At 37.6% G+C, this 13,999-nt stretch overlaps 1 long non-coding RNA gene across 1 annotated transcript in view; it reads left to right on the forward strand.

The window, feature by feature from the left end:
* Positions 1–1,595, forward strand: part of LOC118010026 — a 12,676-nt gene extending 11,081 nt beyond the window's left edge. Inside the window, exons 4-5 of the long non-coding RNA XR_004679089.1 lie at positions 272–326; positions 885–1,595. This is a non-coding gene — a long non-coding RNA (uncharacterized LOC118010026). The remainder of the gene's footprint in view (positions 1–271; positions 327–884) is intronic.
* Positions 1,596–13,999: the final 12,404 nt, after the last annotated feature.

Here is a 13,999-nt window from a genome sequence, read left to right on the forward strand (position 1 = left end):
TTTCTTTCTTTCTTTCTTTCTTTCTTTCTTTCTTTCTTTCTTTCTTTTTCTTTTTTCCATTTCATTTCTAATGAGCTCTCCAAACAGATAGCCATGGAACTGGGATTTATTCTGATACAAAAAGTGGTTTTTAAAAGAAATTAAAATTGATTTTTTCTATTTCCCTCTTGCTAATAAAATGATAGAATCCATAAAGGTATTATTACCATAAACATTTTAAAATTATTGAGCTGCTCTGTTGACATGTGCCTTTTTTTGTTTTGTTTTTCAGTCTGATTTGTGTCAAATGGTATGCTGTCAAAGTGGGGTAGAAGATTCAATTACAGGTTGTTGTGTGACTTGTGACTTGATAGTTTGACTTCATATAGAAAAATTATTTTTGCAAAGTTTCCTCTTTAAATCTATTTTTAAAATATTTTATTTATTTACTTGAGAGAGACAGCAAACACAGAGAGAGGAAGAAGCAGATCCCTGCTCAGCAGGGAGCCTGATGCGGGTCTCCATCCTGGGACTCTGGAATCATGACCTGAGCTAAAGGCAGATGCTTAACTTACTGAGCCACCCAGGTGCCCCTAAATCTATTTTTTGTAATCTGTCATATTACTTAGTTTGTCAAAATAATTCTTATTTTGTAACTGGAGTTATTCCTTCAGAAGTAATGGTGTGGCAATTTGACTATCTATTCCCTGAAGTTCTACTGACTTTAATGTGATATATAACATATATATACAAATGTATATATTGGACTGCACTTTCATTAGAAGAGAAATTGGCAAAATGAACAAAACATTTCAGAACAGTTTCACTTGGTCTAGGTAACAATGGTTTCTTCTGTAAAGTTTTACAACCAATTTTGCAACAAAATTTTTCTATTTCTTCTGCAGAGTTAAAATAATCTTGCTATGATTGTGAAGGTGTTATTTTATGATGAAGCAAGCAGTTTATGTTCTGCTAGATATTCAACCTCTTTAATCTCATATTTTCCTTCACAACAATTTCCATGCCGTATTAAAGTCTTAGCTCGTAAGTAACACCAATAATAGTAGCAACTGAGCCATTTATATGTGTCTGCCCAAAAACTTTGCTAAATACTGTACTCTCATTAGTTTATTGATTCTCGTATTTATCTTACTTTACAGATGAGAAAACTGAGACTCTGAAAATTTGTATAACTTTCTCAAGCTCCTGTGGAAGCAAGTAGAAGAGTCTGGACTGGGTCTTTCTGATCTAATTACCCAGTTTCTAGATAGTATTCTGCTATACAGTATCCTCTTTTGGCTTATTCAACATCCCTACTGAACTATGGGGAATAGCAAAATAAAGGGCTTTCTAACAGAACAGTCTCTTCTATATAGACGTTCTGTTGGAGTTTAAGAAAACTTTATGCAATTTCCTACTACCTTGACATGTGAAACAAATTAGGAAGCTATGTTTGGTGATACTATTTATATGTTGTAACCTTAAATGACTGAAATTATGAGGAAGAGATAAATAATTTATAGTGAGTAATTGTGTATCAAAAAAGAAAATGAATTAGAGAATATTTGAACCAATGTAATTTACCATTCCATAAATTAATAAAAAAGTGAAAATTATCAAACATAGAAACTGATTCCTCCAGTTTAATGATGCTAGGAACATTAAGCCAATGCATTAATAAGTATATATTAAGCACCCACAGGGACATAATTTAGTATTAGGATTATGAAAATATGATCCTGTATTTAGGATGTTTTAAGATCTAATTAAGGAAACACAAAATTAACAAGATTTCAGGTATATAAACATGATTACAAGAGTGAATTAGAGACAAGGTGTGGATAAGAGATGCTTATGGGTGTGTAACAGTAAGTAGGAGAAATGAAGGGATGTGGTTTGGGGAAAGTAAATGGAGTGATGTTTCGGGCAACCTCATTCCGGTACTCAAATATCATTTCCCACATGGCAACATCCTGAACAATTAATTGCTGCTTGGTCTTGCTCATCCCATTGACTGTTCCCTCCTCTGCACTTTCATAAAAATGAGAATATGTTTCTATTAATTCATAGTTAAAAAAAATACTTAGTTTGAAAGTGCATTCTCCACTACTACGAGCTTCTTTATGACAGAGGCCAAGTCTTACTCATCTTAGCGACCCCGGTGTTTACCAGGATGTCTGGCACATAGTGAGTGCTCAATAATGAATAAATAATGAATGAATCAATGTGTCCATAAGAAATGAGAAAGAAATAGGATTAAGATAATGCTATATCTTTTATGCTATGTGTTTTTAGGCCTGTTCCCTCTAAAACCCCTATTGATCATAGCAAGGTTACATTTTAAACTCTAAATGGCCTGTGCAAGATTACTGAAAATATAAATGACCACAGAAATACTAGTGGCACTTTTCTTATATTATTCTTGGATTTCTCCATAGAAAAGGGAAAAATGATTTAAATACAACATTAGTATCTTTATTCCTTTCCCATATTCTACACAGCATGGATAGTTAAATAGATTTGCTGGTTTGAACAAGTCTGCTTTCATTCAATAAGCATTTATGAGTACCTATTATGTGCCTAACATTGCATGTGATGTGAATACTGAATTGAAAAGCAAAGCCTCTGATTTCAAGAAATTTCTAGTCTATTGGGGAATAGGAAATTACAATAAAATATATTATAAATTTTATGTCAGAAATGTGCACGAGTACTATAAAATAACATGGAATGTCCCCTAACACATCTTGCAGGAGTCAGTGAAGTGACTTGGAAAAGGTAAATATGGAGCTGAAGCTCTACTTTGGCAGATAAAAAAGGTGGAAGGACAGACCAACCAGAGGAAACTGCATAAGCAAAATATGTGAACAAAGAACAACATGATCTCCTCAGGGGCCAGTAAGAAGTTTGGTGTGATGTGACACTGAATTTTGGGGGAGGCAGGGAGCTATGTTGAAGAGTGAGGAATGGGGGAGTGTGGAGGAACGTGAATTCTGAGACATGCGTAGTCAGACTTTATCATAAATGGCCTTGCATGCTGGCTTTTATCTTTAACATGTTGTAGTGCACTGAAAGAATATGACCTCATTCAATTGATGGTCTAGAAAAACTGCCACAACAGAAGAGTGAAGCATTGATTAGAAATAATGAAGCTGGAAGCAGGAGTGAAGGTCTTCATATATTGCAATATTTCTCAAAAATCAAAAGGGCCTGGGCAAAGTGGTGGCAATGAGAACACAGAGGGACATTTGAAGAATATTGAGAAAGTTGGAAAAGTGGATTTGATTTGGGAGGAAAGTGAAAGGATCATGAAAGGGAAGCACAAGCCAAAATCAATGTCAGGTTTCTGTGTCTGAGCATGTCAAACTCACTGAAACAGAAAATGTAGGAAGATCAGTTGTGGAGTGACAAGGGATAATAATGAATTCAGTAGTACAGAAGTTGAATTGATGATGTTGGGGGTCATCCAAAGTCTATGACTTCGAGAAAGAAAATGGATATATGTTTTGGAATTCAGGAAAGAGGTGTAGGCTATGGAAGCCACAAGTGGGAAGTGGCTTGGATGAGATCACATGGTGAGAGAGAAGGGACTGAGAAGAGGGTCAATAATGGGACAATCTGGAACACTGACTCTTAAAGGTCAGTTGGAAGAGAAGCCTGAAAATGAAGCCATGAAAGAATGAGCTGAGACGTAGGGGAAAAAAATCAAGATATTAGGGTGTTACATATTCTGAAGGAGAAAAGAATATGAAAAATGTTAAGACTGACCAAGTGTCAAATACAGTAGACAGAGCAGAAAAGGGATGAATGAGGTACATTGCATTTGGCCACTAGGAAGTTTCTGGTGAAACTGGAAAACAAACCTACAGAGTTCCAATAGTGGCTTGAGGAGTAAAATCAGGTGAGGAAATGATGCAAAGAATATTATCTACTCTTGCAAGACAGGAAGAAAAGGAGATGTGTAATTCATGAGCAAGGTAAAAGGGGAGGGTTTAAGGAAGGAAGAGACTTTAAGAGAGCACATCCTGAGAGAAGGAGCCAGCAGAGCACAAGTTCTGGTATTTCTCCCTCAGTGTGAATTTATGAGGTAAAGGAACATTGGTGGATCTGAGTGACAAGAAGCATGAGAGGATGGAATCCAGAGTGTAAGGTGAAGAATTAGCTTTAAACTGAAGGAAGGAAAGATGTCTCACCTTCTTTGACTAGAGGAGGGGAAAACTGAGGCAGAGATATTTGTGGGATATTCTGGCATATGGGAACTTGGAGAAATTGCATATTGCATATTAAAGGCAATATTCCCCTTTTAAGATACTATGGTAGCATGTGGTGTAATAGAAGGGACGTACAGCTTAACTTTGGGGAGATCAGAAAAATCTTCTCCAAAGAGATGACATCTGAATGAAATCCTAAACGAGGGCAGATGATTAGGCCAATTTGTTTTAGTTTCTGACAGGCAGAGGAAGTAGCATGTCCATGACTTGAAGGCAAAGAAAGAAAGAGAAATCGATGGCTCATTTGGTAACTACAGATTGCTTAGATAGAATTCCTTACATTCTAGAAAACTTGGATGTTTTTCCAATAGCAGTGGAGAATCACTGAACAGTTTTAAATCTGTTTAAATTTTAGAAATAATCAGATTAATAGGAGGCATGGTTGAAGGCAGGGGACCAGTTAGAAAATTCTTATATTACACATGAAAAAAGATTAAAATCTATGCCAAAGAAGGGCAGTGGGTATAATACAAAATGGACAAAATCAAGACATTTCTAGAAGACATCAACAGGCTATGGTGATAAATTAAATATAGTGAGAGAAGGAGGGAGACATCAAAGATAATTCCAGGGTTTCTAGCTGGGGTAACTGGGGTGGATGCTGGTATCCTTCTTTAAGAGGGAGCCACAGAAGTAACAGCATTTTTGGGGGTGAGTGGAAAACTGACCTCAGTGTTGGCAACTGAGCTATCAATATAATGACAAATATTCAGTAAATATTGAATATATTGCTTTATAATTAAGGGGAAATTTGAGTTGAAGACACAGAAATAAGAAAGTCAATATCATGTCAATGCCAACTATAAACATAGCACTGGAATGCAGGGGACAGAATCCTTGATGGCAAGATGCAAAACTCTAGCTCACACACACACACACACACGCCCCCCCCCACACACACACACCCCACACATTTTTAAAGCACCTATGGAGGAAGAATCATCAAAAATCAGATTGAAAAGGAATGACCCAGGATATTAAGAAGAAAACTCCAAAAGTGTAGATTTACAGAAGCAAAATAAAGAATTTTAAGAAGGAGTCGAGCAATGAAATGAAATATAATTGGATCATGAGGTATAATTGAATGGAAGAATTCTCTGAGGAGGTGGGGAAAGGATGGGATCCAGAACACAGCAGCAGGAATTAGACTGTTTCTTCCATTCCCAGCAGAGAGAAGGAGAGAAAGACTGTTGTGGATGGGAGTAACTTCATGGTAAGGGGAGGAAAGGGGAGGTGATGATAGGGGTAGGGTGCCTGAGAAGAGGAGAGAGGTTTCGAAACAGCCACTTGGTAAAGGGAGCTGAGTAGGGAAATGAAGGATTGATACGCAGTGAGGAAAGCCTGACTGAAGCTTCCCTGTTGGCTCCAAGGATGCCAGATCTTTGTGATTGCACCATTTTCCAGTTGTGCAGAAAGACCAGGTGGAATGCACAGAAGGCAGATCAGGTTGCTCTTGGGTTGGAATGTTTCTCTGGGCCAGGTTTTATGAAGTGAGCAGAAAACCAGGGAAATAAGGACCCTGAGAAGGGTGTAGTTGAAGTGATGGATCACCTGATTTGGGAAGGAAGTGAAGATAAAAGAGAAATAATAGAATGAAAATAGAAGGGTCAAGAAATTTAAAGTCTAATTAAAGTGAAAGAATAGCTGCCATGGAAGTAATGGGGGCAAAAGGGCTGGAGGGACTGGGACACTCATGTCTGCAAGTTCCTTCTGAGTTACAACAAGGCTTAGGATGCGCCCGCTAATTTGGGTTTCTGGGATGGAGTCAAGTACCCTTAGAATTAAGAGAGGAAAGTAGCTATTAATCTATAGCAACATGGTTTTCATTACTTTAAAAACGTCTTTTATCTTAATGAGAGAAAAATACAATATTATTATATATATATATTTTAAAATGTCCTTCTATACAAACAATGCCCTGTTTAAAACTTCTGTTAATGTTAGAAGTAAACACTCCCTAGAAAGTCACCTAAAACTTGTTTAAAAATTACTGTAGTTCTGGGCGCCTGGGTGGCTCCGTTGGTTAAGCGACTGCCTTCGGCTCAGGTCATGATCCTGGAGTCCCGGGATCGAGTCCCGCATCGGGCTCCCTGCTCGGCGGGGAGTCTGCTTCTCCCTCTGACCCTCCTCCCTCTCATGCTCTCTGTCTCTCATTCTCTCTCTCTCAAATAAATAAATAAATAAAAATCTTAAAAGAAAAATTACTGTAGTTTAGTTTCATGAAATTAACCAGATCCCTTTTTTCCTTTTGTTTTCTAATACAAAAAGTAACATTAACTGATAGTCTATATGCCCTGGTGCCATATTCTTTCCCTGGTTGAGCTTCTGTGAAGAGCCAGAGGTTTTGTAGTCTTTAAGATACTATTTTGCGTCAGCTCTTATATGAAAGTTTTTTTTTAATACTTAAATTTATTTTATTTTATTTTTTTTATTTTAAAAATATTTTATTTATTTATTTGAGAGAGAGCACACGAGCCAGGTGCGGGGGTGGTGGTGGTTGTCAGAGGGAGAAGGAGAAACAGACTCCCTGCTGAGCAGGGAGCCAGAAGGGGGGCTTGATCCCAGGACCCCTGAGATCATGACCTGAGCCGAGGGCAAACACTTAACCTACTGAGCCACCCAGGTGCATCAGACTTGAAAGTTCTTTTGATAAAAAGTTGCTGGCCCTGGGATATCCTTGCTACATACATTTTGGCCAGTAACATAAGTCCATCCTGGAGGGCAGGAGGCATCTGTATAAGTCTATCTTCATTTATATCTATGTTCTTATATTTGTTCAATCAAAGCACCTTATTGATTTTATTACCACATAAACAATTTGAACAAATTGAAATTAAACACTTATTGAACATTGCTGATTATAAGATAGTCTTACAGACAACAATTAATCTTTAGGCACAACTGAAAAAGAGCTATATACAAACAATAAAGTTGTGTTCTGTCTCTGTGGTAAAAAATATAATGAGTCAATTACTGTAAACTTAGCTTTTAAACTAGGAATTTCATGAAAAAAACTCAGCATGAGAAAAGGAACAAGTTTTATTTGTAAAATACATGGAGCTAATATTTCTAAGTTATTTAAGATGAAAACCTGCATGATCAAAGTATACTGAGTTTTAACATGCTTTGCATTTCATTAGTAATTATCCTAAGTGCACTGGTGCACAGTAATATGCCTATGAGAAAGCAGTCACAATTGAGCGGGCATAATAATTTAAGAAAAAGGAGCTAGTTTAGGTGCATTTGCAACATGGCTCTAATTCCTCAATCCCAACATCTTGATTTTATTCTCTTTCACATTAACACCTGGGAGTATTTCTTTCCCATTCCCCCATCCCAAGAAAGGCACATGATCCAATGATCACAGCATATCTGAAGACCAAGGCCAATATCAAACACTGGGTACTGAAAACTGAGCTTGAGATGTTGGATATATTTTCACATTAGAATGGAAATGTGCATAAATCCATTCTAGCCTTTGACATCACATTACATTTGTTTTGTGAGAGACACACACAAAAGTGCTCTCTTACTAGCATTACTTTGGGTGGCCCATCTGGGACCTGAGAGAGATAGGTTGTTCTGGCCTGCAAAACTGTAGATGATTTTATTGTTGGCATAATGCCTTGTTGGTAACCATGGGAAAGGGCATGTATCTCTCCCTTTTAGCTCATAGAGGATATCATCTCATCAAGCAAAAGGGGAAAAAAGAACCTTATGCTTTGTAACATTTTATAATCATCTCTCAGAATTAGTCCTTTTCTATCATGTTAAAGCTCATTCCTAAAACTGATAAAGATTGCACATAAAAGGAAAACAGACCTATTTCACTTGTGGTTGATACAAAAATCTCAAATAGATTGTTAGCAAACAGAATTCAACAGTGCACAAAAATATGACATGAATATAACATGATTTTTTTGTGAGGGAGATGACAATTATAATACCAAGAATTGTGGGAGAGATTGGAGAATTATAGGAGATGCATATAACTGTGGGAGCAGCAGAGGAAATCTAAAGATGTTTGAAATATAGGAAATCCATTATAGGATTCATCATATTAATGGGATCTAAAAAGAATAAATGATCCGATCTTCTCCATTGATGCTAAAAAGGAATTTCAAATAGTTCAACAACCATTCATGAAGAAACGAGATTTCACAGTGTAACAACAGAGTTAGTAGTTGTGATACACAGTGTGGCTGTAAATCCTAAAATATTTACTATAGAACCCTTAAAGAAAGTTTGCCCACCCCACATCGAGAGGGCCATGTGTATTTCACAGAGCTATTCTAACTTGAATACTGCAAGAAAATGGACCAAAGTTAGTCATCATGCAGATCTTGATTTTTTGAGACATCCTACCTTAAGATAAATATGCATATAATACGTATATGAGTATATGATGTTATATGATAGACATAATGGATAAAATACATCTTATCAACTTTCCACTCTAGGCACTGCTTTTTTCTGATGGGGCTCTGAGAATCATGACATTCAGGTTCTCCACTTTCCCAGCCTTCCCTGTAGCTAGGACTGGCAATATGGCCTAATTTTGGCCAATAAATGTAAGAGAAAGTTGGAGAGTGCCAGGTCTGGGAAAGCTTTTGCTTTCCTTTAAATGTTCCCAAATAACCTCAGTTTACTAAATGTACTCACTTAGAAAGACCGTTCCCTTCTCTCAGCTTTGAATGCAGAAGCGATAGAAGGGTAGAAGTGATGGCTGAAGCTGTGGCAACCACACCACGACCACGAGGCAATGTCAAGTGAACAGCAGAGATATTGGCCCTGACATCTTTGAAGTGCTGAGCAAACAGGGTCTTCAGGTTGAAAAAAATTAGTGTTAGAATTTGTTTTAGTAAGTACAAGTCTATATCATCTGAGACTGTACAAACTTCCTGAAAAAATAATGTTTTTCCATTCCCCTTCTGAAGCACCTAAGAATTCAAAGGTATAAATCTTTTAGCATCATAAGTAAATTTATTCACTTGGAGACAGATACTGAAAGAGAAAATCTAGACAAATGCTGGCCTTAGAGATTTGTCTACAATGTTTTCTCACACCTTCTTTCCCTGGTATGCCTTCTGGGTCTTTCAATGCCTCTGTCTGAGCCCTACTTTTCGCATCTATTTCCTTTTCCCATTGTGCCTTGCTCTGCTCTTTGCCATAGGCAATGCCCATGCTAATTCTCTTTCCTCTGCCTAATAATATACAGCAGTCTCTAGGAACCCTAACCAACCATCCCATTGGCAAAGCATGCACCGTGGTGGCAGCGTGATGCAGGCAACATTCCTTCTACACTGCCTCCAGATCTGTGCCCGGATCCTACTGGAGCATCTCTGTCCCATTTTGTAAGAAATGGTTTTAAGGTCTTCCTGCTGGTTCTAGGGCCCCATTTGCCAGCTGGAATAACAGTGCTGTTTATCAGCGAGATGTCACTGTGTAAAAACCACACCAAACTTAGAAGCTTAAGAAATAACCATGTCTTTCTTTTATGATTCTGTGAGTTGGCAACTTAGGCTGGCTTAGTTGACTGGCTTTTCTGCTGGAATTGGCTGGGCTCACACATGTGACTGCAGGCACCAAGGCCCCCCTGCGTCTGGGATGCACCTGGTTATGAGCTGGGGTGACAGAGATGACTGGACTGTGTCCCCAGCAGACTAACTTGGGCTCAGTGCTGTGGTGGCTCGGGGCACCAGAGGAAAGCCCCAAGATACAGGCTTTCTGAGCCTCCCTTTGTGTCACATTTGTTAATGTTGCATTTCCAAAGTAAATCACTAAAGAGAGCTCAAGCAGCATGGGTGAGCACTACCAACAGGCACAAGTACAAGGAAGGGAAACCATAGCTTTTTTGTAGTTAACCACATAGCTAGCCCTTTAAAGCACGGATGGTGAGGGGCTCCTGGGTGGCTCAGTTGGTTAAGTACCCAACTGGTTTCTGCCTAGGTAGTGATCTCAGGGCCACGAGATCAGGCTCTGCGCTCGGTGCAGAGTCTGCTTAAGACTTTCTCCTCTCCCTGTGGCCCTCCCTCCCTTCTCTAAAATAACTAAATAAATCTTTAACAAAAATAATAAAGCACCGAGGGTGAGTTGGAAGGCCTGGAGATTTTTATCTTGGGCCAGGAATGCTTAGAACAAATAGCCTGGATCTGCTAGGGTCTGGATTGAGATTACTGGAAGGTGGGAGGAGGAGAGAATGACTGTCTCCTAGTACAACGGGGAGGAGGTGATGGGTGAAGAAGCAGTTACCCTCAGTCTTCTCACATAGCAGTTGCTAATTATGGAGTTCTTGAACCTCAAGGAAAATTAGAAGAATGGGGACTACTTTCTCATTTTAATTAACTGAGTTCTTGCCTGAGTTGTTTAAAAAGGCAAGGATATTGGAAGAGTGGAAAGCATCCACTTTTTAAAATTAACTCACCTTTATCTACCTTAGTTTAGAAGGGCAGGTGCTTCCTGGTCATCTTAGCTTATGTGGGAGGGGCCACACACTGGGGCTCTGCAGAGTTAGTGTGGCCTGTGGAATGACATATGAATCCAGGTAGGATTTTCTAGGAATCCAAAAAATGTCCTGGAGGTATGACTGGACTTGGGGCTCATATACTGGGATTTTTCTCAAGTCTCTTTTTCAAAATGTGTATCTCCTTCTCTTATTGTTTAAAGAACAAACTTAAGAACCAGCTTGATATGTATAGCCGGGAAATTAGTCATTATTGTTTGCTTGAGAAATAGAGACCACAGTATGGTAAAAATTATTTATTATTTCAACCACAGATACTATTTTGAATAATGTAACACTAGGAGCATGTAATTAAAATCAGGGTGAAGAAGGGGGTGGGCTCTAACTCCATTATTATTTAAGGTTATCTTGGATCTATCAGTGAATTCAGTGTGCCAGAAATTAAAAAATGGAATAAGCATTATAAAAGAAGAGAAAAAGTTTGTCTTGCTGATGATATGTTTGCATCTCCAGATACAGCTAGTTTAAAACAAACAGGCAAAAGGATACAACCAGAAGTCTATAATTAATAAGACATTTTGGTAAGCTAACATCCTGAAGTAGAGACACCTTGGTGATGCTGTCATTGTGTGATCACAGCTGAGCTCAACGGGAGAACCGTTCAGCTAAGCCCAGCCTAATTAATAAGCAATATTATAATATACAATTGACAGTATCAGCAGATGTTTTCTCACACCTTCTTCCCCCAGTTTGCCTTCTGAGTCTTTCAATGTCTTTCAGTGTTTACTGACTAACTAAAAAGTATCCGAAAATAGAAATCCAAAAAAAAAACCAAAAAAAAAAAAAACCTCTTCACAATAGTTAACCCAATTCATAAAACTATATATAATGATTTTGAAGGACATAAGTAAGTTCTGAGAGAACTAGACAGATATATATCTACTCAGAACATCTTAAGTGTATGTTATTTTCCCCAAAATTAATTTATAAGTTTAATGCAATTTCAATTAGAATCCTCGCATAATGATTCTTTTTGGAATTGGATAAAACTATTTTAAAATCTATATAAAAGGATAAATGCTCAACCACAGTGAAGGGAATTATAAAAAGAACAGTAAAAAGGACTTTCATTATGAGATATTTGAAAGCATTACGAATCTACTGTAAGGAAATCAGTATCACATTAGCCTAAGAATAGATACTAGATCAACAGAATAGACAATTCTACCTATCCTCCTCTATGTGAAGGTAAACTATGAAAATAGTGTTACATTGACTCAGAGAGAATAAAACGAGCTATGTAATATGGTACTGACACAATTCAGTCTTCCTTTGGAAAAAAGTATAGTTCCCTATCATATTTATTTTGTTTATTTTGTTTATTTTGAAAGATTTTATTTATTTCAGAGAGAGAGAGAGAGCACAAGCAGGGGGAGGGGCAGAGAGAGAGGAAGAAACAGGCTTTCTGCTCAGATGCGGGGCTTGATCCCAGGACCCTGAGATCATGACCTGAGCCAAAGGCAGACGCTTAACCGACTGAGCCACCCAGGTGCCCCAGCTCCCTATCACATTTAAAGATTTAAATGTAAAATATAAAACAATAACAAAATATTTTAGAAACAGAAAAAAAAAACCTGAGACTTTACTTATACAATCTTGGGAAGGAGAATCCTTTGTAACCAAGTCAGAAATCCAGAAACCCTAAAAGATAAGTAACTATAAAAAGATAAAGTGTAAAGACTGTATAGAGACAGATACATACTTTTGCTACATACAAATGAAATTCAAGTTTGGAGAAAAAAATAACAAAAGCAAACTTTTGGAAAAATATCTCCAATAATAAACAATGTAAAACACTGACATGCTGAGTAGTATTCTAACCTCTTTATATGTATTAAATCATTTATTCCTCATAGAAACCCTTTTAAGAAGTTGTTAATTTTCTTAAACCCACTTACAGTATCTCTTTTCTAATCGCGAAACTTCAGTGACTGGGGTGGTTCTCTATTGTTCCGCAATGAAATACAAAGTTACTCTGAAATCCAAAGCCCTTTACAATGATGCAGTTTCCCTTGGTGGTCTCAGCTCCTGCTGTCCCCTTCCATGAACTTACTCTGGGTTTCGCTTTCTTTATGCCGTGACTTTGGTAATAAATTCTGCTTGGGATGCTTTCTTTACTCAACTCATGCATGACTTGAAATGTGATGGTTTTCTCAAGCTCTATATTTTTTTTCCATATTATCTTTCCTGGTCTCAGATCAGGTATAAACTCACCTATGTTCAACTCCCTTATGGCTTTTGCTGTGTGTATGCAGTGAATTCCTTAGGGTAGAATAAACTCTTTGATAACAGAGAACATGTATTACTTATCTCTGAAGTGTGTAGGAAGAATAATTACTTGAGCTATAGCTGTTGAACCCAATAGATTAGGGAAGAAAAAGGAAGGCTTTTGCTAGGTATACCAGGATTTTCTACTCAGAAACTTTCAGTGGCCTTGCAGAGCCTATATTCTAAACTTTCTAGCAAGGAATATGAAGTCTGACACAATTTACTATTCTAGTCTTTTATAGCTGTATTCTTTTATTTGAATTCTTTCCTGTTTTATGATTTATATCCCCTTAAACACATGTGTATTTATGGTTCTGTCTCTTCTAATATTCCATTAATTCTTGGAGGAAAGAAATTGTGTCTTATACATTTCCATATTTTTATGACTAAATAGTGCAGGGACATAGTAGGTACTCAAAAATATTTACTGAATGACTACTAAACGCTGCCCCACCAATCTATAATGCCTTCCCATCTGCTCTTCCATTACCATAATTCAATGAGTTCCTCGAAGTTCACTTCAAATCTATGACTATGTTGATCTGTGAAACGTTCTTCGGCCACTCAACCAGGAAGTAATCCCACATTTCTTTCAACTATAAACCCATTACATGTGTCACTTTAATTCAAAGACTTTTAACCCAGCCTCACTTGACATCTTCCTTTCGTATGATTTAGTTACATCTTCTAGATAGTAGACAAGCATCTTGAGAATCAAGCCACCACCTCTCTCTCTTCATTTTTCATGTCTGACCAGGGATAACGCTTTGCCCAAGTTCAACTTCCCTCTTATTCCAATGACTGAACTGAGCCTCCATCATTTCCAGAATCGCAAGGCACATTTTTTTCTTATGATTTTTTGTGACACCTTACTTTTTCTTATTTTTTCATCGTTTACATACAGGCATCATTTCTCTCTGAAACTGAAAGGTCTAAGAAGCCAGGAGAGCCTGGGATA

Source organism: Mirounga leonina, unplaced genomic scaffold (genome assembly GCF_011800145.1).
Source record: "Mirounga leonina isolate KUSES-001 unplaced genomic scaffold, KU_Mleo_1.0 Mir_128, whole genome shotgun sequence".
Classification (NCBI taxonomy): domain Eukaryota; kingdom Metazoa; phylum Chordata; class Mammalia; order Carnivora; family Phocidae; genus Mirounga; species Mirounga leonina.